General features: G+C 34.6%; 1 protein-coding gene across 1 annotated transcript in view; it reads left to right on the forward strand.

The window, feature by feature from the left end:
- LOC116104569 (translation initiation factor IF-2-like) overlaps positions 1-10,817 on the forward strand; it is a 186,184-nt gene extending 175,367 nt beyond the window's left edge. Inside the window, exon 5 of the mRNA XM_031391088.1 lies at positions 6,458-10,817. The gene's annotated coding sequence lies outside the window, so the exon portion shown is untranslated. The remainder of the gene's footprint in view (positions 1-6,457) is intronic.
- Positions 10,818-24,605: the final 13,788 nt, after the last annotated feature.

A 24,605-nucleotide genomic window follows, 5' to 3' on the forward strand; every position in this document is an offset into this window, starting at 1 on the left:
TGACTTTTGAAATACCCATGCAACAAAGTAGCAGCAATCAGTATTAGTTGGTTGTGACTTTGTTTGAAAATTAATTTTATATACTTTATATATTGTTTTTTATTTGATAGGAATTCTGATACTAAATTTTCCTTCTTTGCTTAATTTTATATTTTGAAAATTGTTAAACATTTAAAAAGTCATTCCATTTTACAGCACTTGAAACAAAGCATCAATGATATGCATAATCACTTGTACTAAATTGCTTTAGTGCTAAATTATTAGAATTTAATTGCCAATGAAACAAAATTCAAAATCTTACTATTGAATTTTAATATATATGTATACTTATTATTTCAGTATAAAATATCAACTAGATTAGAGTATTTTCTAATAGAAAATATTTATAAATATAGAGGATAGGTACATTCTACTGTAATTAATATTGATAATTCCCATTATTAGAGAAATAGGGAAGCATGATTCATAGCCAAATATGTCACGTGTAATTCTAGTCAGTGCAGAGCCATTTTAAAAAGTAAAGACACAGGATAAGTTATATGATTGTTTCTATATTGATAATTTGAGAACTACTTCTCAGGCACTGAATTGAAACAGATATTTCTGAAGAAATCTTCTTCCTTGGTCCTTACTAACTCTTCCTAAGGTTGTCAGGGGCTGCTAGTTCCCATTTTATTAAATAGGGGATAGGGAGGTCTCGGCTCAGCTGGTGTCCTTTTTGCTGGTTGGGAGCTTCCACTGAGGACTGAGGTGCTCTGCCTCATTGATTACTTCTGCTGTACATTGTACCTTCTTCTCCCATTACTAGAAGCCTAGTCTTTGTCTGTGTGATAAGGTGCTAGGGTTTCCAAGGGGAGAAGAGTTGGGTGGGTTTTTCCGTTTTAGATGTTACAAGATCAGTAGGCCATTCACCATATAAGCAAAGAAAATGAGGTCTCCAAGGCTGACTTGTATTTTTACTTGTTTTGTTTTGTTTTGCTTTGTTTGTTTGATAAATTTTTCAAGGCTAAGAAAGGATATCCAAAAGAGACTCCTAAAGAAATTATCACACAAGTACAATAGTCTAGATCAGGACTTGCTGCAATGAAAGTGTTGTTCTCTTACAGACAGTCCTCAATGGCTCTATTTATGAATCTTTGCATCGTGACAAATTTGATAAACATTTAGTAAATACCATAGTTGGAATTTGTGGAATTTGATCTTGACCGAGACAAATATCTTTTACCATACTCTCTTGAAATGTTAGGAAGCCGCTATATCTTCCTGATCCCACTAAACCACATGAGCTTAACAGTAACAAACTTTACAGTGGCTTTGTTTGTAAAGTTTATTGTTCTGTATAGTTGTATATATTATATGTGCTCTTATTCTTAAGTTATTTTTTAGCTGCTATGAGTATTTGGGTCATATCCCCATTGTAACTTGGAAGCCACCTACTGACACATGAGATCATCAAGATCCTGCCATGTCCGTTAGGGAAGAAGGGTCTTTGTCTTCTAAGTGAAGACTAAAGAAAATAAAAAGGCCCCATACTTTGTTTTCAATTTTCTGTGAGGAATTAGAACTAACTGCATGTGGTTTTCCTGTCTTACCATCTGATCCTCTTACCACAGTGGCCTGGTGTATACAACACATACCTCAATTGGTCTCTGTTCATTTGCCTTTGTAATAGGTTTCCAAGGGTGTAGTATGATTTGGAATGGTAGTCTGTGGGATGGCATAAATGGAGTCATGTAGTTAGTAAATTACTCTATGTACAAACGCAGGCAGAGAAGATGACCATCACTATAATAAAGTTCAGAGTTGTACAAGTGAATATGTTAGCTAATAAGTTGATTCATATATGGATTTGTGTAATCCTTCCTTTCCTCAATAAGGCTTGAGTTATCCATGCCTTTTAAATGTGTTATACCTTTTATATGTCTATTATCTCTTTTGGAATTAGTCATATTTTTCAGTGGAGGGGAAACTTGTGATTAAGTACATTGAATTGTTATTGTTAATATTGAACATAATGGAGAACACAGATAATTTTGTGGCATTAAGCAATTAGTGAAATTTTATAAAGTGATTTATAGGATTTTAAAAAATTAGTAATCATTTTAACAGTGGTCTTTGGTAAACCATATGTATGCTTTTAGTTAGTGTTCCTTCCTTTTTAACTGTACATTTAGCTGCCTCTTCTCTTTGTTTAATGTGGAAGCTCTGTTAATTGATCATATGTCATTCTCATTTTCTAACTTAGCAATTTTAAGGTATAAGTTTACCACAAAACACTTCTTTTGCTGTCTCCTGTAAATTTGGATATGCTGTTTGATTTTGTTCAACTTAAAATATTCCTAGTTATTATTCATAATTAATAAATATTTGGGGTTTACTAATTTTCATTGCTAATTTAACTGTTTCATTTAGATAACATACTTTTATGACTTCAGTTCTTTTACCCTCACTAAGATTTGGTTTACAGTCTAATGGTCTAATGTTAAGTCCAGTGAGGACTCTAACAGTGCTTGAACAATTCGTAGGCAAACTGCTGAAGGATCCTGTTGTACAAAATTTCAATACTTGCATTAACAGTTTCTTAGCTTTTACATGAATTAATAATTTCTCTTGACTTGAAGCACTTGTTATCGAATCTTTGAATGTTTTCAACATTGATACTGGGGAGAATATTTGCCACCATACTTACTCAGCCTTTCTCATGGTTCCACTTATAGGCACTTGCATAATATGGATTATGGTTTCCTGAATCCTGTAAGCCAGCCTATAAAGCATTGCATTCACAGACTTCTCTGCCTAGCAGAATCTTTATTGAGGAATGGCCCACATAGCAAAGGATGGCGATGTGGGACGTTATTTGGTTAGATTTTTTTGTTTCTGTTTTCTTTCTTCCTTTTTAAATTATGTTTTTCATGGGAAAAAAAACAGATGTGTTCTTCATTTAAAGAGTTTTGAAAGCTAATTTCTGTGCTAAGCAGTATGGTACTCCTGTAGAATACTGAGAAGCAACCCTCATTGGAGAAGTGAGACTTTAGGTAACGGGGTACTATTTAAAAGGCAGCTTTGAAGACTAACTTTTAGGATAAAAATCACCTTGTGAAAAGGTTTTTTTTTTTCCCTGTGTACTGTTTTTTATTTTAGTTATCAGTGAACAGAGTATAGTCTGGAAGACTAGCCCAGTCTCACAATATGTGCTTAAATCTCAGAAGCCACAGGCTCAAATTCCAACATTTCCAGCCCCAAAGCCTCTCTTAACTGTATACAGATTGATCTGAAGTACACAATCTTACCCCTTTTTTATGGCTTCATGGACCATTATGGGGTACTTCAATAGGTCATATTATACAATTTTGGAATGAGTACGTGTAAGTTAAGAAAAATTGTACCTTTTTTTGTTCCATTTTAATCTCATACTAATTTGTACTGAGTTATTTTGGGTATATATCATTTAACTACCAAAGTGTGAAACTATCTCTAACAGCAATCAGTGTCATGAATTTCTGAGATCATCTTCTGACTAATCAATCTATGGGAGCTTATTTTCCCTTTAACTTAAATATCTCAACAAAGATGGCTAGGGATAATACAATGCTATTTGAGAAGCTTGAACGTATAGAATTAGAACTAACATGGAATACAGTCCTGAATTTGTCACTCAACCTTTCCTTTATATTTAAAGACAAAAATATCTGGACACATATTACATGATAATTTAAAAAGTTTAAATGATAACATGAAGTGAATAAAATTGTGTCGCACAGTGAGAATTTTAGTAAGCATAAAATGTGTGCATGTCCTATACAAAATAGATAGTATGTAGTTTATAAGTATATAAAATGTACATCTGTGCATATAGGTGTGTCTTCTCCTTGTGTGTCTCTGTCTCAGTCTGCTTCCTAGATGGAATGTGGATACATTCTGTGAGTATTCTTTTAATCTCTTCAGTTCCTCCTGCACCTATACTTCCTTGAGCCATGACTGAAGCAGTAAATATGTGATGACTGTTTACAGTTTGTTGTCTTCTTAAATTTACTCTGTCAGAACTGTAAAATATGAGCCATATTTATCATCTATTACTGAATTTGTAAATTGGCAGTTTATTACCTTTCATCAATATCTATTTGTGTTGCCTTTTACATGTGATTAATTATAATGCTTGTTTGAAGCGTAGGCTATTTTTATCCTTAGCTAACACAAATCAAAGTTTTTAGAACTGAAGTATTTCCATCTCTTTCTCAAGTCCTCTGATAAATTGCAATGGTTCCTAGGGTATTGCTTTTATGCTATTTTTGAACCATGTACAACTGTAAGGTGATGAAGATATGAACAGATGCGTTAATTGCACTAAAGCTTCATCAACAGTTAGATTTTTGAGTGCTTTCTTTCTAAGAAATCATATACTTGAAATATTCACAATAGCGGTTTTTGAATGTCCACCTTAGAATAAGTTTATTAAATAGAAACTAAGTTTATCTGCATTATCTCATAGTAGATAGGTGTCTGTTGATGTGGCCCCTTTCTCTGCTCCTCCATCAGTTTTGTTTCTCTTCCCTCTGCTCCCCCCTTTCTATTCCTGTGGTTTCCTGTCTATTTGTCCTTTTCATTGTGATGCTGACTGGCTTTAGCGAGCTTATCTTTGTCCTGTGTTCACTACTTGAAGTTAAGTGATTCTCAAGAGTAGAGCACAGTGATGCAAAATATCCGCCCCCCTCTGTAGGCTGAAGATACGGTGGAAAACAAAGGACAAAACAAGTCAACTAACAAAACCAGAAAGAACCAGGGTTTGTAAAAGCAGCTATGCAGACACATACAGGGACATAAACAATGGTTAGCTTTCCATTACCATCTCAGTTTCTGTGAGGCTAATGTGTGTGGTTTCCTACTTACCATCTTATTTTTGATTTAGGAGACTGTTAACCTTCTGTTTGCCTAGTCAGCATTTTCGAGGCTGGCTTAGTTGCTTGTTCCACTAGAGAGAGATGATACACTCTAAGAGTCGCGAGCTCCAGTTATCAAGTAATCTTTACTGTCGAGGACTTCATCACGGATACATGGTTGACAAAGGAGCATAAACAACATTTGACTGGCAACGTTTGAGAGGAAGTGAAAAGTGAAGATTAGCTGTCTCTAAATATCAAAATGTATTTCCATGGTGATACAAAATACCTGAAGGGAAATATTTCTGAACAGCCCTGTGCTGTGATTCATGAATTTCCTGTTATATAAAACATTGTCAGAAAGGCAAATATACATTTTTTCAAAAGCAAGAGGACAGTAATCTATTAAGTCATTGCTTACTGAAAGAATGCTACATGCTAGGATTGGTTGAAGGATCTCGAACTCAGAAATCCAGAAATCTGCCTGCCTCTGCCTCCCAAGCGCTGGGACTAAAGGCATGCACCACCATTGCCCAGCAGTTGGCTTGATCTTGGAAAAAATTTTACTAAGTATTCAAATACTATGGAACATTTATTAAAATATAGCAAGTCCTGCTACTATCATAATTTAAGATCACCAAATCAAATCAAACATTTACACTAGCAGATACTTTCTACTAATATATACTTGGTTTAATTTCAGTCAATTGTCATTTTGTGAAGGAGAACTGAGTTTAATTCCATGGTATTGATTTTTGCTCCATATTTTATTCCACATCCATTTGTGGACAATATGGTAAAATAGATAATGTCTTTTGTTATTATTTTGGGATGTGGATTGTTATACTTTAGGAGAAACAAAAACACTCTTATTGGACCTATATACAAAATATAAATTTCAGAATAATTACTAGGTATGGTAATTGTATAAATTCTTAAATATACTTCCTGGAAAGTTTAAAATTGATGTAGTTATAGAATTGCAAGTATATATTAAATTTCCAGATAAAATATTTTAAAGGAAAACATCTTTTTAATGTTTTTGGCAACCAGTCTGGTGTGGAGATTGTTAGTTTAGTGATTTAAAAATGGAAATATGACAATTTTAAGAAAACAAACATAATATCCTGAAAATGATTAAAATAAATTTATTTTAACATATCTTATTTTTATATTAGATTTTATTTAGATCTTTACAATTATTTTTATTATTTGGTCTCCATATTCCTATCTCTGTCTCAAACACACATATAGTATTGAATACTATTGAACATTTTAGTAAATATTATTCAAGATCAAGTCAACTCCATATATATGGTTTTGAAATCTTCTGTGGCCTTTCAAGAAGAAAAATGCTTGTATTGTAAACTTAAATATTTCATTTAAATTCCTACTAAACAGTCCGACTAAAATTGTGTCACTTATCTTTCAGATTTTCTTCTCAGTCTGCTGGGATGGTTTGAAGTGTGGTGGGATAATAGATTTCTTGAGTAGTAATAAATTTTATTAGTTCTGTTGTTGGGATCCTAAAAGAAAATATTTTTTGTCATCTAATTTTATCTTTTTTCTTACTTTTGCAGAAATAATTAATTCAGAAAATCAGAAGACAAAACTATGGATTTTTAGCAATCACAGAACTAACTAAGGTAATTAATAGATAATTATGTATGCTAAAAATTTAAAAATGTATTTACAATATGTGAATCCAACTTAGTATAGGTTTTATGAGACCTAATCACATTGAAAATGCAGCATGTTTAATTTTTTTTGTTTAATTTTTTAATATATTTTGAAATGGTATTTTCACTTCTATATTTTTGGAAAATAAGTTCTCATATTTTCTCAACAATAAATAACGTAGGTGATCATATTTGCTCTTGTGAAAAAATATATACTAATTACATAAAAAGAGCTTGGGTAAAGGAGGAGCTTAGCCACTGCTGCTCTGCAAAGGCATGAATGGCTATGATACTCTCAACTCTATGAAATCCATAGGCCAAGATTTTCGTTTCCATTGGTACATAGACACCAAGGCAATGCACTGATACCATTCTTGTATAATTCAATTCATTTTCTCTCAATTTTATATCCAAAACTGATATAAATATACTCATTTTATACCATAAAGGTTTTAATATATAAAGCAGACATTTTTTAAACTGACCTAATTACTACAAATATATTTATTTTGTTCAACATGAAAATTTTCAGAGTATAAAATTAGGATAGTACATAATTTCTTAAGGACATCATAAAGTTTAATATATGTCTTTTTATTCATAATCCATGGTAACAACTGGGATTTCTTTGTCTTTTTTTTTTTCCTTTTCCTTTCCTTTTTCTTTTTGTTGTTGTTGTTGCTGTTTTGAAGATAATGTCTAATTAAGTAGCCTAACTCCAGACCCTTCTTCCTCACACTCCAGAGCTCTGGGATTTCAGCCCTTTAAAAAAATACCAGGCTTCTGTTGTCTTCTTAGAGCTATTCAAAATAATTTTGTGAAGTAAATATGTTAAAAAATGAATTATTATAAATATGCAGTAAAATAATCAAGGCTTCTAGTTTTCATATTATTCTTCATATTTTGATTAATATTTATTGTTTCTGATTCCTTAAAATAATGTTTATTATAAATTAATTACCCTTAATATATTTTCTAAGACCCTAAATTTGTCCTTAAGCAAACTCTCAGTCACTTAAGATTATGGCAGCATTGCAAATGCCTTTGTAGGTGAAAAGTTTTCAGTTGATATTAGTGTTTTAAATGATCTCTCTTATTTTCTTTGTCTTTGTTCATTTTCTTCCATATCATGTGCTTATACAAACAACATTATCCCTCTTTTTTTGAGATTTGATATGATTAAGTTATTCAAGATCTCATACTTTCATCTTAATACCTAAATACTATAGGCATTCATCTACTAAGTGAAACCAGTTCAGTGATACATTGAAGTAAATTAATTTGTCAAAAATCAGACTTGTTCAATAATTTCTTTAAAAAAAAAATCGAATGGAGTATTATATAGAGACTCATGTCAGAAGCTGTGCAGGCCTGAGAGTGGTGATGTATGCTTACATCCTACTTTAAGGGTAGGCAGGCAGATCATGGAGATATTTCCAGGTAACTCTGTGAGACAGTCTCTCAAGAGTTAGATAAACATAAAGAGAGTTGTTTCCTTCAGAAACAAACAAGAAACCAAAGAACAAAGTCTGTGTTATGAGAAAAACAATCTCCCTTTGGTCAAATGTGCCCATATAGTTCTAACCTGTTCTGTTAGTCTTTAATTGCCTCATTGTATTTTTTAATATATACATGTATAAAGTGTACTAAACTTACTTTTGAAGTATGTAGTCTGCTCTGACAAACCCTGAAAACCATAAAAATTCCACCAAATCAAGTGACACAACACATTCACCACACAAGATGCCCAGCTGCTTTTTCTGTAGCCCACCTCTTTGTACCTCTCAGTACTGGGCACCTGTAGACTCTATTTAATATAAGACACCATCCACCTATGAGAAAGAGGGAGAAGTGCTCCTGGTTGGGCAACAGTCTTGACACATGGTCTTTCACGTGTTATTTACCATGGCTATGCTTCTTTTTCGTCTTGTGTAATAAGAGGTTAATAAAAATGTCTACAACACACCATTATATAGAGCTCATCATGTCTGAAATACAGTATCAATGCTTGAGACTGAAGAGGAGAGATACCCTGGAGAGGCCACAATAAATGCCTTCTTTGAGATGCATTTAACCATACAACATCAAAATGATATTTTCAAAATAATAAAAGGCGTTTAGTAATACCATCATGACAAAAGTTCAGTTGTTGACTCCATCCTTCCAGTGCCTAGGTATAAATAACGTTGAGTAATGCTACAATAATTTCCCACATGTGGAATATCCATCAACAGGTTCTACCAGACTCTTTCTATCACCCCTTTGGCTAATGCCTTGAGTGCAATCTCAACCCCTGCTTCATAGAAAGGAAAGAGTGTGAGATGTTTTCCTTCAATCCATCTTTGCCAACTTTGCCATACTCACAACTCAGACTCAGCCTCCTGGGCACTGCAGCTGGCTTGGCTTCACCTTGCTCTGAATCTTCCTCCACCAAGTTCTTCAGCCTTTGTTTCTCTCCTACCTATTCTTGTCTCCTTACCTAAACTCCTTTTCTCATGTTGGACTCTTCTACACAGTACTGATTAAGATTGAATATACCTACCTGGGAGTCCTCTGTGGCCCCGCCTCTGCTCTTTTAATTCAGAATATTTAACATCCTATGGGAGCCAGTTGTTTTCCTTGCTTCATTTTTCTTTAATGTTTTTATTAAATTGTTTAATTTATTTACATTCCAAATGTTGTCCCCCTTCCAAGTACCCTCTCCCAGAGTTCTTCACCCAGTTCCCCTCCCCTTTGACTCCGAGAGGGTGCTTCTGGACCCAACAACTCACCCACACCACTCACACACACATACAATATCACCTCACTCCACCAGCATCCTTCTTCACTTGTGTGTCAAGTCTCTACAGGATTAGGTGCATTCTCTCCCACTGAGGCCAAACAATGCAGTCCTCTGCTACATATTGGCGGATAACATAGACCAGCCCATACATGCTCTTTGGTTAGTGGCTTAGTCTCTCTGAGCTCTGAGGGGTCTGGTTTAGGTGATACTGTTGTTCTTTCTATACAGTTAACCTTCCTGTAACTCTTCTGTTAGACTTCCCCCGACTTCAGTCCAGTAGCTGGCTCTAAGTATCTGCATCTATGCAGATCCTTCCTTCTTTAACTTAGCTCCTATAGGGCCTGAAGATGTGCCTCATTTAGTACAGTGCCTACCCTGCCAGGCAAGCAGAAGAACTTGCATGGCTGCATACTTGTGACCCAGTGCTGTTGAACTAGAGATAGATAGCTCCTGAGGAGTTCCCTTTACAGCAAGCCCAGCCAATGAGATGAACTTCATTATGCCTGTCACTAAAATGTGAATATGGAGAGAAGTTGAAGAAGATACCTAATGTCTAGTATGTGTCTCTAATGCTAACACATACCTGCACATGCATGTGTACATACATCTACTAATAAGTATATACATCACACACACACACACACACACACACACACACACACACAATAAGTTTATATGTAAGAAATGTCCAATTTAGGACATGCCTATTTTTATATCTGTATCTTTTATAATCAAACTTCCGTTGGATCGTGTATGGTTAAACAGACTTTAAAGAAGGCATTTATTATGGCTTCTACAGTGTATCTCTCCTTTTGTGTCTGAAGCACTGATACATACATGTATGTCTGACATGCCGAGCCCTATCACTGTCCTCACTCAGGAACTCATATAATAGCTAACTAGAAGTATTCCAGATGACAATGTGAGTATAAACAAATAGATTGTTTGTGTTATTCTTTCAAGAATTCAGTTGTTGTCACATGGAAATCCATTTTGAGACTACAGCTAGGATTGAGAGGTGGTTACACCTTTGAGCATACTTTCAAAAAGAAGTTAATGGATCTTTCTTACTGTATTTGAATGATGAGAGCAGAGCTGAAGTCAGGAATAGCTATCAGGTTGGAAACTGACAATGCTGTTTGTGGTAGATCATAGAATTAACATTTCTTTAAATACAAATACATATGTGTGTGGTTATAAAGAAATGATTTATATCTATACTATATATACAAACATAGTTCATTTCATGTAATTATATACTTTTTTATATAATATATATTTTATAACAATATAATTTATTCACATTAGATCCACTTATTTTATATATCACATATATAAGTATAAAGAAGTAATTTAGTTGTTTATACTTATAGAAGTGATATAAGTGACTGTTAATTTTAATTTTTAGGTGAAAAGGATTTCTACATATATTTAAGCACTAGACTTAAGGTCATTTAATGCCTCTTACGTTCACTTCTTCGTTTGTAAAAAAAAAACCAAAATATGATTTTCTAGGAAATTACATTTCTAATTAATTTCAAGGCCACACAGAAAGTGCAGGATTGTGAAGCTGGCCAGGGGCAGAGTGAAAGCTCATGGATTATTCATACTCTCTTCTCTCCTTATTCCGTGCTTAGTGGCTGTCACAGGCTGTCAGCCACATAGTTAGTGCCCTTCAGAATTCACATGCATACATAGCAGCCTTTGGAAATCTGCATAAAGAGAAGTCTGACATCGGATAGATAGCTGCCATCATTAAAAGACAGCTGAAACTGTCACCCCGTTCATGCCACCAAGCAGACCCAGAAGCAGTGATCAGGAAAGGGAATATTATTGGCAGACAACAAAATCACTTAGTAACCCAAACCATCAAAATAAATAAATAAATAAATAAATAAATAAATAAATAAACTGGTTTTCCCTGCTATTTTAAAGAAACAAGAAAACAAAACAATGAAATCATATGCATTTACCAAGTACCTTGGTATCAGTGTCTTTGCTGCACATGTCTTTATTTGTATAATCTTTGAGGTCAAAAACTGATTTAAAATGTCTAAATGTTAGCTGGGCCATGGTGGTGCACGACTTTAATCCCAGCACTTGGGAGGCAGGGGCAGAGGCAGGCAGATTTCTGAGTTCGAGGCCAGCCTGGCTACAGAGTGAGTTCCAGGACGGCCAGGGCTAAACAGAGAAACCCTGTCTCATGCATGCCTTAAATTATACAACATGCAGCCTTGTATTTTCTGGACCATAGTCCTGGATTAAATTTTTGGGAAGACAAGGTCTCACTGTGGGGGGCATTTCTTCATGATTGCGATAGAGCACATACATTGCAATTTCTTGTCCACTGTGTAGTTCGAAATTAAACACTTTAGATGTTTGAGGAAGTTTAACAAACTTTTGTTTTAAAACTATAACTGATGTTTATCTAGCTCCACCTTAAACTCTTTATTAGTGTGTTTTCTTTTCTTTGTAAAAATAAATTTGTTTTCTTGTTGGAAAATCATGATTGCCAAATCAGGACACCAACCGATTTTATCACCTAAAATTGTCTTCCTGTTTCTTTCATGAGACCTTCACCTGTGTATTCATTACCCTAACCCCTATATATCATGTCATTCTCTATTCTTGTTTTAAATTTTTTCAGAATGATGTACAAATAAGCCATACAATATGTTCCCTTTTGAGCCCATGTTCACACAGCGTAATGCCTTTGAGATTCATTCTTGTTGACTGCACCATTAATTCATTCCAATTTTATTGCTGAGTACTCTGCGTATCATAGTTCATTTATTCATCTATTACAAACACTTGGGCTTTCCAATTTGGAAGTGATAAAAATGAAGCTTTGTAAACAATTATGTATTGCGCATGTGTGCATGCGTGCATCTGTGTGTGTGATTGTGTGCATAAGTTTTCAAGAGCCCTCTAAATACCTAAGAAGGATTGCTGGCTTGTGTAGTTAAGAGATGTGTTGAATTATTTTGTTTGTGTTTTATTTTGATGCAGTTTTTTATGATTTCTATTTAAATTGTGATCATTGTAAAAATTGGTATTGCAAAAGCTATGCACTTAAAACTCCAGGTTGGAGCAATTCTTAACACTGGCTTAATTCTTGCAAAGCCTGAGTGTTTTATTGTTCACTGAATATATTTGGGAAAATGACATCATTGAGTGAAATTTTTTCTGTTGTTGTTTTTTTTTTTTTTCTGTAACCATTTCCATTCTTTTTTGTGAGTGTGTCTCATTGCTTCAGTATATGACGGCAGGCTAGGCATACATAACAGCAATAACCTAGGAGTTTTCTGGACTGGATTCACTTGCTTTAATTAATGTGACTTCTCATGTCTAGTGCTGTTTACATAGGAAAGATCTCAAAGAAAATATTTTATAGTGTTTATAATAGACTTATAGTATATTAGTGCTCATATAGATAAAACTTCACAATTAAAAATATTAAGCTTTAGAAGAATAAATGCATAATCTAAGCAAGCACTGGATGGGTATTCATAGTAGGAACCAAGGTAACAAAGCCATTATAAAACTGTGTTTATATAAAAGGTTTTATCCTTTGCCCATCCAGTAAATATCTTATCTCCTTATGTACCCTGGGAAGTGGATTATACCCAACTTACATATGTGGTACTACTGGGAAGAACCCAAGTCTCAATTGTCTTCGCCATGGGTCTGTCTACGGTTACTTTGCTAAGAGACCCAGGGCACATCATATGATCTCTCTGGATTGTAGTATTCTCATTTGTCCAATTAGTGAGGGCAGCATCAGATTATCCATAAAGGATCATCTTTGTCTAAAACAAATATGATGCTGTAATTCTGTGATGCTCTTATATCACTGAATATGAAATATTTGTGTTTATATTTATTCTGTAGAGGTTAATGAGCACATTTTAAAAGGCTTGAAAAATGTGATTAATGAAAACAAAAAAGTAGCATTGGAGAAGAGTCTACAGTGCATTCAAAACAACTTACTCTTATAGGATCACTAATTTATATAATGCTTTTCCAAATTTAATATTCAAAACACTGGACATAAATTATATATTGTTTATATATGTATAAAATATGAACTCATAGACCATGACTGTTTTTCAGGGATTTTACTGAAAATTGTAATTTTTAACTTTTAACAGGGTTTTAAACATCAGTTATTTATTTCTTTAAGTAGTACTCCCTTAATTTTGAAGCATAGCCTTGATAAAATATTCATGTTTTTAAAATGACTATACATTTAAAAATATTTGGGTTTAAATTTTTATTTGTATGAGTGTTTTGTCTGCATGTATATATGTGTTCTACATACTCGATACCCATGCATACTGGTAGAGGACATTAGATCCTCTGAACCTGAATTTATGGATGGTTGTTAGCTTCCATGTCTTTAGTGGGAACAGAATCCATGCCCTCTAAAGGAGCCTCCTGTGCTCCCAGCATCTGAGCCGTCTCGCCAGCCACTGAGTGCACATTTTAAAAAATAAAAAATTATTTCAAACATACATACTTTAGGAATACAGATGAAAAAGTCTGTTTTGGTTACTTTGTGTCATGCATCGTAACCACTGATTCTATATATATTGTCTTCTAAATACCGAAGGATGTTATTAATCCCAAAGATTAAGACATTATTATTATTATTATTATTTAGATCATATTAGATGAGTGTCCATCCTATGTAAGGTATCTACTATATTGTGGAATAGTAATGTGTCTTTATTTTAGAAAATCAGGTGCAGACTTGGTAGAAGTGTCTATTGATGCATGAATGACATTAAGCTTGTACTCTATTAAAAACTTCAAAACAAGGAACAGTTTTCAAACAAGATCTTAGAAGCTGATGACAGGTGGAAAGATTTTTTTTTAACTGCTTAAAAATAGAGTGCATTTACAAGAAAATGGACATTTCAAGACCAGATTACTTCTGTAGTGACATTTAATGTGTTTTAGAAAGACATTCGTTATTTTTGTGGGTAGTGATACAGTGTTACTAAATAAGAATAATTTAAAGATTATTATTGTTATTATTTAAAGATTACTTTTTGCTTTTTTCATGTTTTAATTTAATTCTTTTTTACTTATTCACTGTACATCCCACTCACTGCCCCCTTTCTGGTCACCCTCTCCTACAATCCTCCCCCTAGCTCCCAGTTACCTCCCCTTCTTCTCTTAGCAAGTTGGTTCTCTGGATATATGCTTTCCACTCTTGGACTCAAGTCTCTGCCAGGATAGGCACTTATTGAGGGGACTCTTTAATATTATATATTTAATAAGCTCTTTTCAGAAATAGTGACACTTGATGTTGGTGGCACACACCTTTATTCCTAACACATAAGAGGCAGATCTCTCAGTTTGAACATAACTTGCTCTATAGAGAACCAGGACAGCCTGGGACACACAAAGAACCCCTGTCTCAAAAGGAACACACACACACATACACACACACAAGAATAGTTATTGTAATATTTGTTTTGTAAAGGAAGGTGTCTTGGAAATGTGAGAAATCCATTGAAGATGAGATAAAGCATAGTAAACCTGGCCATGAGTACCAATATTCTCTGCTCTGATGCAGGTTCTTGATGAACAACGTTAGCCTTCACTGTACTTTCACAGAGAATTTTGAAGCCTCTGGAATTTATCTTGTACATATTGTTTAGGTCAGAATAAGTTTAAGCATTGAAGTCATGAGTAGGTTTAGGGTTTTGGTAAAGGTCAGGGAAAGGAATGGGTTCAGATCGAGGGTGGGGTTGGAGTTTGGATTGAAATTATGGTATGGGAATGGGTTCAGGACTGAACTTCTTCTTATTTAAAAAATTCCAAAGTTTCCTTGAGCAATTTTGGATGTCTTTTCCATTTAACCAGTGCTCACCTTATGTACTTTTACTCAATTCCTAACAAGTATGAAGAAATAAAGTTCAACTGCTTAAAAAGAAAAGAAATTGGATTTTTCCACTTAGCCTACAGCTATTTTCAGTATTCTAGAACAATATATAATTAACAAAAATGTTTATCTACAAATTTAATTCCTGAGAATATCATCTCAAATTGCCTTTTAAAAGAACAATTGAAGCAAGCCTGTTATCGGTTATCTTTGTTGCTAAAAATTGTTAATGGCTAGATATTCCTGATCTTGGTGGTGATCTACATATAATCACATAAACTTACCATGGTACGAGAATGAAGGAAGAGACTGGTTTCTAAACCCATACTTCTGGTTAAATTATATCTCATTGTTCCTAGACAAAATGAATAAAACGTTGGTTATTACTTCAACAAATGACATTTTCATCATATTGTATTTACCTTTATTCAATGTCACTAAGAATAAACCACACTGAATTGACAACACTTTTTATTATCAATATATGGTAGTTTAGTAAAAAAGAATTGGAAATGAAGGTTTGAGTTTCCATCTGGGTATGGTATAAATAACCCGATATTTGTGTTTTTTACCCTAGAAGCCCAATGATGTAGCTCTTATCCTGTCGTCACAGTACCAGAGAACTCACAGTATAGCTAGAAAGCAGGGGAGACATCACAGAACTTTATAGATTCCACACAGTCTTCGGTGGACCAAGGCTTCCCAAACAATTTCTAATAACTTTATTCTGATTGACTTTTTTTTTTCAATTTCCTTCCCTCACTGCTGAATTTTTTTTTCTGCATTTAAAACACACAGTTTTATGGTTGATCCTTCACATTCAATTTGGTGAAATTGTAAAGACTTCTAAAAGGCTATGTAAACCACTTAGCAAAGTATCTCAACAAATGAAAACTTTCAATCTAAACGATAGCTAAAGACAACACGTGTGAGTTAAATCAGAAAATGCTAATTTATCTGCCAATGTTTTTATTGAAATTAGATGCAACAGAATGCTAGGGAATGAATTTAATAGAAAGTAACTTTAGAAACATTTCTGTGGAAGAGAAGACTTAAGTGTGAGCAGAGGAAAGCAGCTCACATTGAGTCCTTGTCCTTAGCCTGTCTGCTGAGAGCACACCCTGCTGTCTTCTAGTGCTAAGAGCCACACAAGGAATGATGTCCTAGCCTTGGCTCTACCCAACACCTTTTTTAACACACAGTATGAGTCCACATCCTGATTCAGAATTTCTAAAATGTACCTATCACCTACTTTCACACGGAAAGAATGAATTGGTTTGTTCCAGAAAAGGCTACAGGCAGCTTGGGTTTTTCCATTCAAATGCTTGACATTTTCCCTATACACACAGATCATCCACCCACAAAATTCATTTAACTTTAACCAGAACAGAAAGTGAACTTTTGACAACATTTAGAGTTCATTTTTAAGAACTAAAATGTTAAAAATTGTCTTTTTAGCATATTCAGATTCAGCAAATAGTGACAAAAATCTTTCAATTAAAGAAAAAGGAAATTACATTAACCTCATTGATAGTGCCCTAAATCAGCCCAAACTAGATATTTATAAAAACTTAAGGAGAATATAATTATCAGGTTACCCAGTAACAACATTTTGGCATGGTAACCTGGAGAGGAAACATTTTATTTATTTTTCAGTGCCATGAATGTGAGTTTGTGTATGCTACTGTATACATGAGAGGCTATAGGACAACCTGCAGGCATATATTTTCTCTGTCTGCCATATATATTCCAGAAATTGAACTCAGGACTCAGTGCTTGGTAGCAAACTTTCTTACGCACAGACCTGTCTTAAATCTAGGCAATATTGATTTGATTTACATCGAATATAATATTGCTCACTTGAATTACTTGAACCAAGGTCTCAGCCATTTTATCTCTTCAGCAGGTTTTATCCAGTACCCATTGTGTAATATAACTGAAAAAAAGGAAAGAAGTGTAGCTTTCCTTTCAAAACAATGATTATTTACTTGTAGTTACCATTATTGTATACTGTATTTACTCAACTCTAATGATTCTTTAAAAAAATAAAAGAAGTTCCAGTAGAAAGGACAGAATCATCTAACCTGAGGACATAGGAGTCTTGTGTCATTGGCATACGCTGCTTCATCTCTTTCGGTATGTCTGATAATAATAAAAACAGTAAAGGTATACGTGTTTAAAGTCTTCAGCCAGACTTCTTAGCAAGATTAATTCATGATGAGTCTTCACAGAAACAGCCTTGTTCAATATTGGTGAAGCAAGGCTTTCCTGTCTTCTTCTCTTGGCTTCCACAGGTTCCTCAGCTTCTTACTCCCACTCTTTTGGGCTCCCTATGTTATTTTATTCTCTTAACTCTATTTATAGAACACATGGGTATAAAACACAATTTAAAAACATATTTGAAACCTTTAGTGCATCTGTTAAATAATAAATGATACATTCAAAAATATCTTTTAAAACTAGCATTTATTTAAGGAGATACAGCAGAATAGATGTCAAGAATGTATAAAGAATATTATTATTGTTGTTGTTGTTATTATTGCTATTTTCACTTTTTCCATTTTTGCATGGGCTTTTACTATTTTATTGCTGTGCCTAGCTCACTTTCAGGACTTTATCTACTATTTACCATATCGGGAATATAATAACTACTCCCAAGTTACTTTTCCATCTTTATGTCTTACTTTCTGATGGCAAAATACACAGTAACTTTCTCTGGGGTCACTTGAATTTATTCACATATTCTAATTAGAAATAAAAGTCATGAATGGGGCATTTGTAGTACAGGACAGTCCTGTGTTTGTAAGTAGAGAGTACTTAGAAGTAAGGATTGTCTGTAGGTTCATTAAAATTGTTATGCATTCAAATAACAAAATAGTATGTCCAGTAAAAAAGAATTTCACTGAGCTAATACTCATATCTTTCCTGAAAGATCTATGACATTTGAATTAACTGTGTGTAACTTGCAGACATGATTTTAGCACTATTTCTTCACATAAGCCATGTTGAGGAGCTTAACATGACTCTGAAATTCTATATTATTGCTAATATAGATTACTAGGTGTAAAAATAAAAATCATTTATAACATGTAAAAATATTTTTTAATGTAATTATTTATTACTTTAGGTGGATTTCCTTAACTTTGTTGATGTAGTTCACAGATGCTATATCTGGTATATATTTACAGTTATTTAGGCTTGTAGATGAAGTGGAAAAGGTTTTAATAAATAGTGAGAACAACATCATTCATCTGTAGCAAATTATTAAAAATGCTAAACAAACATGAAATGGATATGAAATCAATTTTATCACAATGTATTTTAGAATTAGACTAAAATTACCCTAAAATTTGGTGGATTTAATGTACCTTTTCTGACTGTGAGTGTTCAATGTTTAAGACTTTTGTTCTGGGAAGTTAAAACTACTTTATCTGGATTTGAGGAAACAGAAAGAAAACCGTTTGTGTGGTTTCATGACAAACCAACCAAAGGGTACTGCATTGCCAAGATAGTTTCCTAATTTAAAGATTGCGTGGATCAACGCATTTGTCCTCGGTAATGGATGAAGGCAACGAGCACCAAGGCACACATCTGTGCAGGTGCTTTTGAGATAATTGCTAGGAAATTAAAGTGACCATTAAGAGAGAATGTTTTCTGAAGGGAGTCTCAAGAGTTTGTCAACTCATGCATGAGCACTTACAGAAAAGCAGGAAGGAAGGCGAGGACACTGGCAAATTTACAAACTAATGATGAATATGTCAAACATAGTCATAACTTATTCGTGATAATATAAAGGGCTGATTCCATGTGAAAAGGAAAGCATGGTAATTATAAAGTTGAATGTGATCATTATAATATTTGAGGAAATAAAACACCCATTCTCATGCATTGCATGTGTACGTCAGACCACTGCAGAAGTTTGCTGTGATTGAACAGGCATGTGAAATGGACACTCAAATTAAAAACAAAATTACAAGCTCCTATAGTATATACAAAGAAGATAACTAATTATATGCTTTATTTTCTCCAGGGGATATGAAAGTCAACTAGAAGTAATTCCTCTGTTTGAACCAGGCCTTTGTAAGAGGCTCACACTCTATATTGTCCTTGTACTCCCTGGGAGGGGTGCAGTGTGAGGCTGGTGTAGCCATAGCTCTTTATTCCTTCCAAACCAGCTACTGTGCTGCTAATTAGAATTGGATATTGGTGGTCCTGGAAATGTGGGAGACCATCAATGTTACTTTGTGTTAAATTTTAATCACACAAGTTAGGACATTCAGAATTATGGTTTCCATGGTAACCACAACACTGAGCCCTGTGTGAAGGCATTACAGTGAGGGTCTTTGATTAAGAGAAAGTAAACCAGAAGTGAAACAAAACGCTCCATATGTGTAGCTAAAGTTACCAAAGGGGGCAGGAGAGGGAGGAAAGAAAAAGAAAAAGTACAGTTCCCTTTTCCTTAATTATATTTGCTTAATGGTAGCTCACGTGCTCATGCAACACACTGAACAGTCTGTTAGAATTCTCATGGGCATGCTCTGTTTTCCTTGGATCATAATGATTATTTTTCCAGCACCTTCTGAATTCTTAAAATTTATCCTACTTATATATGCATTTTCATTTTAAAGTAACTGATGATGCTGCTGTTTTAGACCTTCTGCTGGTCTTGTGGAAGGAGGAGAGGGTTTTGTTTTTCCTCCTGAGAAGTTTTCCTTTGAAAAGTGGTGAAGAAGAATTTCAATACCGGGTACTTTGCCTTTGACTGTTCAGTGGAATCATGGTGTTAGGATGGCTCTTCCTAGTTCCGTTTTATTACATGTGTGTAGTCATCAGCATGAAAAAAGTGCTAATCCAAAACAGAAAGTAAGTAGTTAAGAATGTATTTAGTGTTAAACTTGAACAGTATGATAAATAAGATCAATAGAGTCACTAGTCATAAGCATGTTTGCAGAATACTTCATTTTGAAGACTACATTTTGTCAAGAATGGAGACCATCACTGCAGGATTGTGTTCTATCTTGTCTGATTGAAGCTAAAATGAAAATGATGGCACGTTAGCGGTGTCTGAGGCAGGTCTGTGTCCTGGAAATAGAGTGGTCTCCCTAAGTGAAGGTTTTCATGCATTGGAGTAACACTTTATTAAGCCAGGATTGCCGTTTAATTTTTCCTCAGATTGCCGTCATCTCAGTTTTATCTTTCAAGGCACATATGGTCTAGTGACATTTGCTGAAGATAAGGAAAAGGACAGGCTTCTCTCCACGTCAGTCTTGAGATTCTTGCAAACGCTAACCAGACTAATAATTCTTAGGCTATACTCCAACATTACATGAAATATGTTCATATTAGGCAATGCAAATTCAGTATTCTTCTATGAATATTTAGGCGTGGATGAGTGCTTTTGTCTTACACTTTAATAGTGCTTTACAGACCATTAATCTGCTGAAAGGGTCAGAAGGCTGTTTATTAAGGAGCCTGATAGAAGCCACTTTCTGCCTTCTTGCAAGAAGCAAGGACTACCCTAACAGTTAACCTCCACAGTGCAAGCTCAGCCATAGCCATAGCTCAGTCAGGGAGAATAACGAGGACCATAGACCTGCTCCAATGAAACCCCAATTTTGAGGGCATATAATCTTTATAAAAGAAAGTGTGTGTGTGTGTGTGTGTGTGTGTATACTTGGCTTATTTTTACAATCACAAAAGGTGAAAGCACATCTTTACATCACAAGACAAGTTCTAGATAGTATCTTAATTTAATCTTGGTTATACTGATTATCTTTTATTTTTTATTTATTTTTTTGTTTCATTTTTGAAAGCTTTGATTCTTTTTTACTCATAATTTTTAAAATTATCTACTTGCATAACAAAATTTGTTCTGTATCTACTTTGCTTTTTTTTTCAAAACTATTCCATGTGCCTTCTTTAAATGTATCATCATTTATGATCCATTCTCTTTAAAAGCAATTGAGACACCGTCAATGTGGACTCAATATACACTACCTTTCCTCCCGCATTGGAGTTTAAATCAAGGTGATAGATAAACAAGGAAGTATTTGTGCAATGTGGTTTCCTCAGGTAGCTACAATGGTCTTCTTTAGTCCAACTTTAGCTTCCTGACAGGAAGCTAAGCGAGAGGAAGGAAACCACAGCTTCTGCTCATATTTATTCTGCTCATATTCACAGTTTCTGTTTGCTGAGGCAGAACTCGAAGCTACCCCGGTGTGTGCAAAGGGTACTCATTACATTAGAAACAGGAAGCCAAGAAATAGGAAGGGATGTAGGTTCGCATAGAGCTGCTTCCTCCAGGTAGGCCCATCCTAGGGTTTGTAATGGCATCTCTCTCTAGCTGGTGATGAAGTGGCCAACAGAGAAAATGCTTCCTTTTTAAGTCATAACCACTCACTCGTGTCTCATTCAGGATGTAAGCAGTTCCAACCATACCAGGATACTGACATCTCTAGGTAGCCTGATGCTACTGAGAAAAGAGGGGAAAATATACTGAGGTTGTGTGTTTGTCCATGCAGAGAGAGAGGGACAAAATAAGAAAATAATACATAAGCTTGTTCTGTCATTGTCTTTCCTGAAAACCATTTGTTAGAAAAGTTGCCTTTCTCCACTGAAGCAGAATAAAGGGGGGCAACATACTTGTTCCCTGTTTTTCTCTTACTCCGACATGAATTCGGAGGGGGTGATGAGGGATCCCTGTCTAACACTATTTTTGCATTCACTCCTTCCACCACATCACAAAGGTGTTAGTCATCTATTATGCTAATCTACTTTAGTCATACCAAAATATTATCTTGGTGGCTAAGTAATCTAAGATCATTTTCTAACCTTTCTGCAGGGTAGACATCCCAAGTTACAGCTGATTGATTAGTTCTTGGTGAGGACTTTTCTTGATGTGAGTGCAGCTGACTCTTCTGTCCTCACATGGCCTTTACTCCCTTAATGTGCGCACATTTTTAGAAAGCTGTCTTGTTCTTTTCGTATAAAAAAACACCCATCCTATAAGGCTTCACCCTGTGACAAGATAAACAGTGTCCATTTTACTTCTCTCCCAATTTTCCAACAAAATGCTGATCTTTAAGTGAAACTGTGCAGTTTACCTGCGGTTCTGTGCTTGAAATCTCTGATGACCTTGGGCTTCTAGAAACCCTCAGCATAGGCTTCGGCTGTCAGGACAACTAAATGTGTGATTGGGAGTCTGGGAGGTGCTTAGTCTGACTTCTCAGTCTCCGAAGAAGGAGATTTGGGAAATTGACTTGATCACCAATTACCAGTTACTTAATCAGCCATTTCAGTACAGTAAAGTTTCCATTAAAATCCAAAGGACAGAGTGCAAAGGGCTTCTAATTCAGTTATCATATGCTGATGCTGAGAGAGATGCCACTGCAGATAGCATTTGCTGCTCATTGCTTCTTTGCTTAAGGGATGGATCTGTGTGCATGTGTGCCTAAGTGCCTACACTCAGGAATATGCATATTTGTGTGAGTGTGTGTGTATGTGTGATTTGTATGCATTTATCATACAACTCAACTAACTGTACAATGTTGAATCAGTGTGTTAGCAAGTGTTTTTCTGAGTTTTATTCAACAAGGACATTGAACCTAAGGAGGGTGATACAGGAAGTTTCTGCCATATGCCTGTTCGATCAGAAGCGTAAATGACATCTCAGACCTTTCCCTGGAATCCGAAGTTTGCTTGGGGGAGGGGCAACCCTGCATGATGGACTCCTTTACCTGAGGAATGTGTTCTAAGGCTAGAAAGTGGGTCATATTTTCCTGGAACTGTAGCATGGCCAATTGTTATCTGGGAGATTTGTAGATTTGATTGATGTTTATAGAAAGCTTTTGTGTTTGGTGATTAGAAGTATCCAAAAATGAAGTAATACGAAGAGAAGAATTTTATTTGTAAAAACAGTATCGTCATTGAACTTTAACTTTTCCCACAGAAGCTCTGCCTACACATTCAGACGCAGTGGGGATTAGAGTTTCAACATAGAAATTTTTAGGGTACTCAGTTTTAGTCCACAAAAGCTGCTCTGTGCAAAACTTTACTCTATATCTGGACATAAAATAGTTAACAGTTTCTAGTGTTGGGATACTTACAATCCATTCATGGTATAGGCATGACTCAATTTACAGCACTAATTAATGTGTAGTTTTAAGCTGAAACAATGTTTCCAAGAAAAGCAATACTCCTCCTGAGACCACTATTATATTAAGGAATATATATTTGTGCGCTATAAAATAAGAGAAGTCTAACTCTCCTGTACAGGCTCATAGCCCTACCTGGATACTCATGAGGTTTGTTCTACAAAATGTAAAAAGCTTGGGGGAAAATCATTTCCCTTTAGAGAGCATTTTTCTGTAGCTCTTCACTCTTAGTTACTTGAGGATGAGTAGCTTGCTTTTTTTTTTTTTTCTTTTTTCTTTTAACTTGTTTGGTCTGCAGAAATCTTGACCAAGTACTGTTAACCTTAAAGTAATTTACTGAGGAAAAGTATAGAATCATGTCAGTTTATATTTTGTTGTATTTTAATATTCATTATTGCAGATGATGCCTCTGTAAATACTACTGCTGAGAAGTGGGAAAGTCTTTAATATGTGAATGTTTTATCAGCATTCTGTTAAAGCCACATGCCTTGACTCTATGAGTAGCTTAGTGTAATCAGTACCATGTTACTTTTTGAGATTTTCAAAATGTTCCTCATAGTATCATTCAAAAGAGAAAAAAATATATTAATGACTTCAAAGATCAAGTGCAAACTATTATAATAATAATAATTAAATCATGGTTTTAATTACAAAACAAGAAAAATTGTTTTCTTTGGGGTTTCTGATCAGATGAAAGTGTACTCATACTTTGACTATAATCAGCATAAATGTAAGACTATCAGAGAAAGTGGTGGGATATGTGTAGTCAGCTGGATATAAGTAAAATTGAGATGAGAATTTTTTTATTGGGTACACTTAACCAGAAATTCATTGCTAAACCCTTTCCTAGATATGACCTGTGAAAGTATTCATAGTACCTGCTTACATCCATTAAAATAAATGGAAAATTAATATTTGAAAAAAATGTTATTTTTTAGAAATTTGACACATTGAATTTTATTATGTTCATACTTTCCCCTACTCCAGAGCTGTTTCCATAATACAACCTACCCCTTTCGGAAATTCTCACATCCAGATGTTTTGGAGCTTGTGCTCCTTGTTCAGCCTGCAGAATTAAAAACAAAACCTTAATTGAAAGGGGTCATTTTATTTTTTAGAGTGAACAAATGTTTCTGGCATGTCAGGAGCTATGAAGCTTTGTGGGTTTTCACAATTTCTTTTCAGTGTCTTTTGTGTGTCAAGACTCAACCTTCAGTCAGT

Source organism: Mastomys coucha, unplaced genomic scaffold, assembly GCF_008632895.1.
Source record: "Mastomys coucha isolate ucsf_1 unplaced genomic scaffold, UCSF_Mcou_1 pScaffold22, whole genome shotgun sequence".
NCBI lineage: Eukaryota > Metazoa > Chordata > Mammalia > Rodentia > Muridae > Mastomys > Mastomys coucha.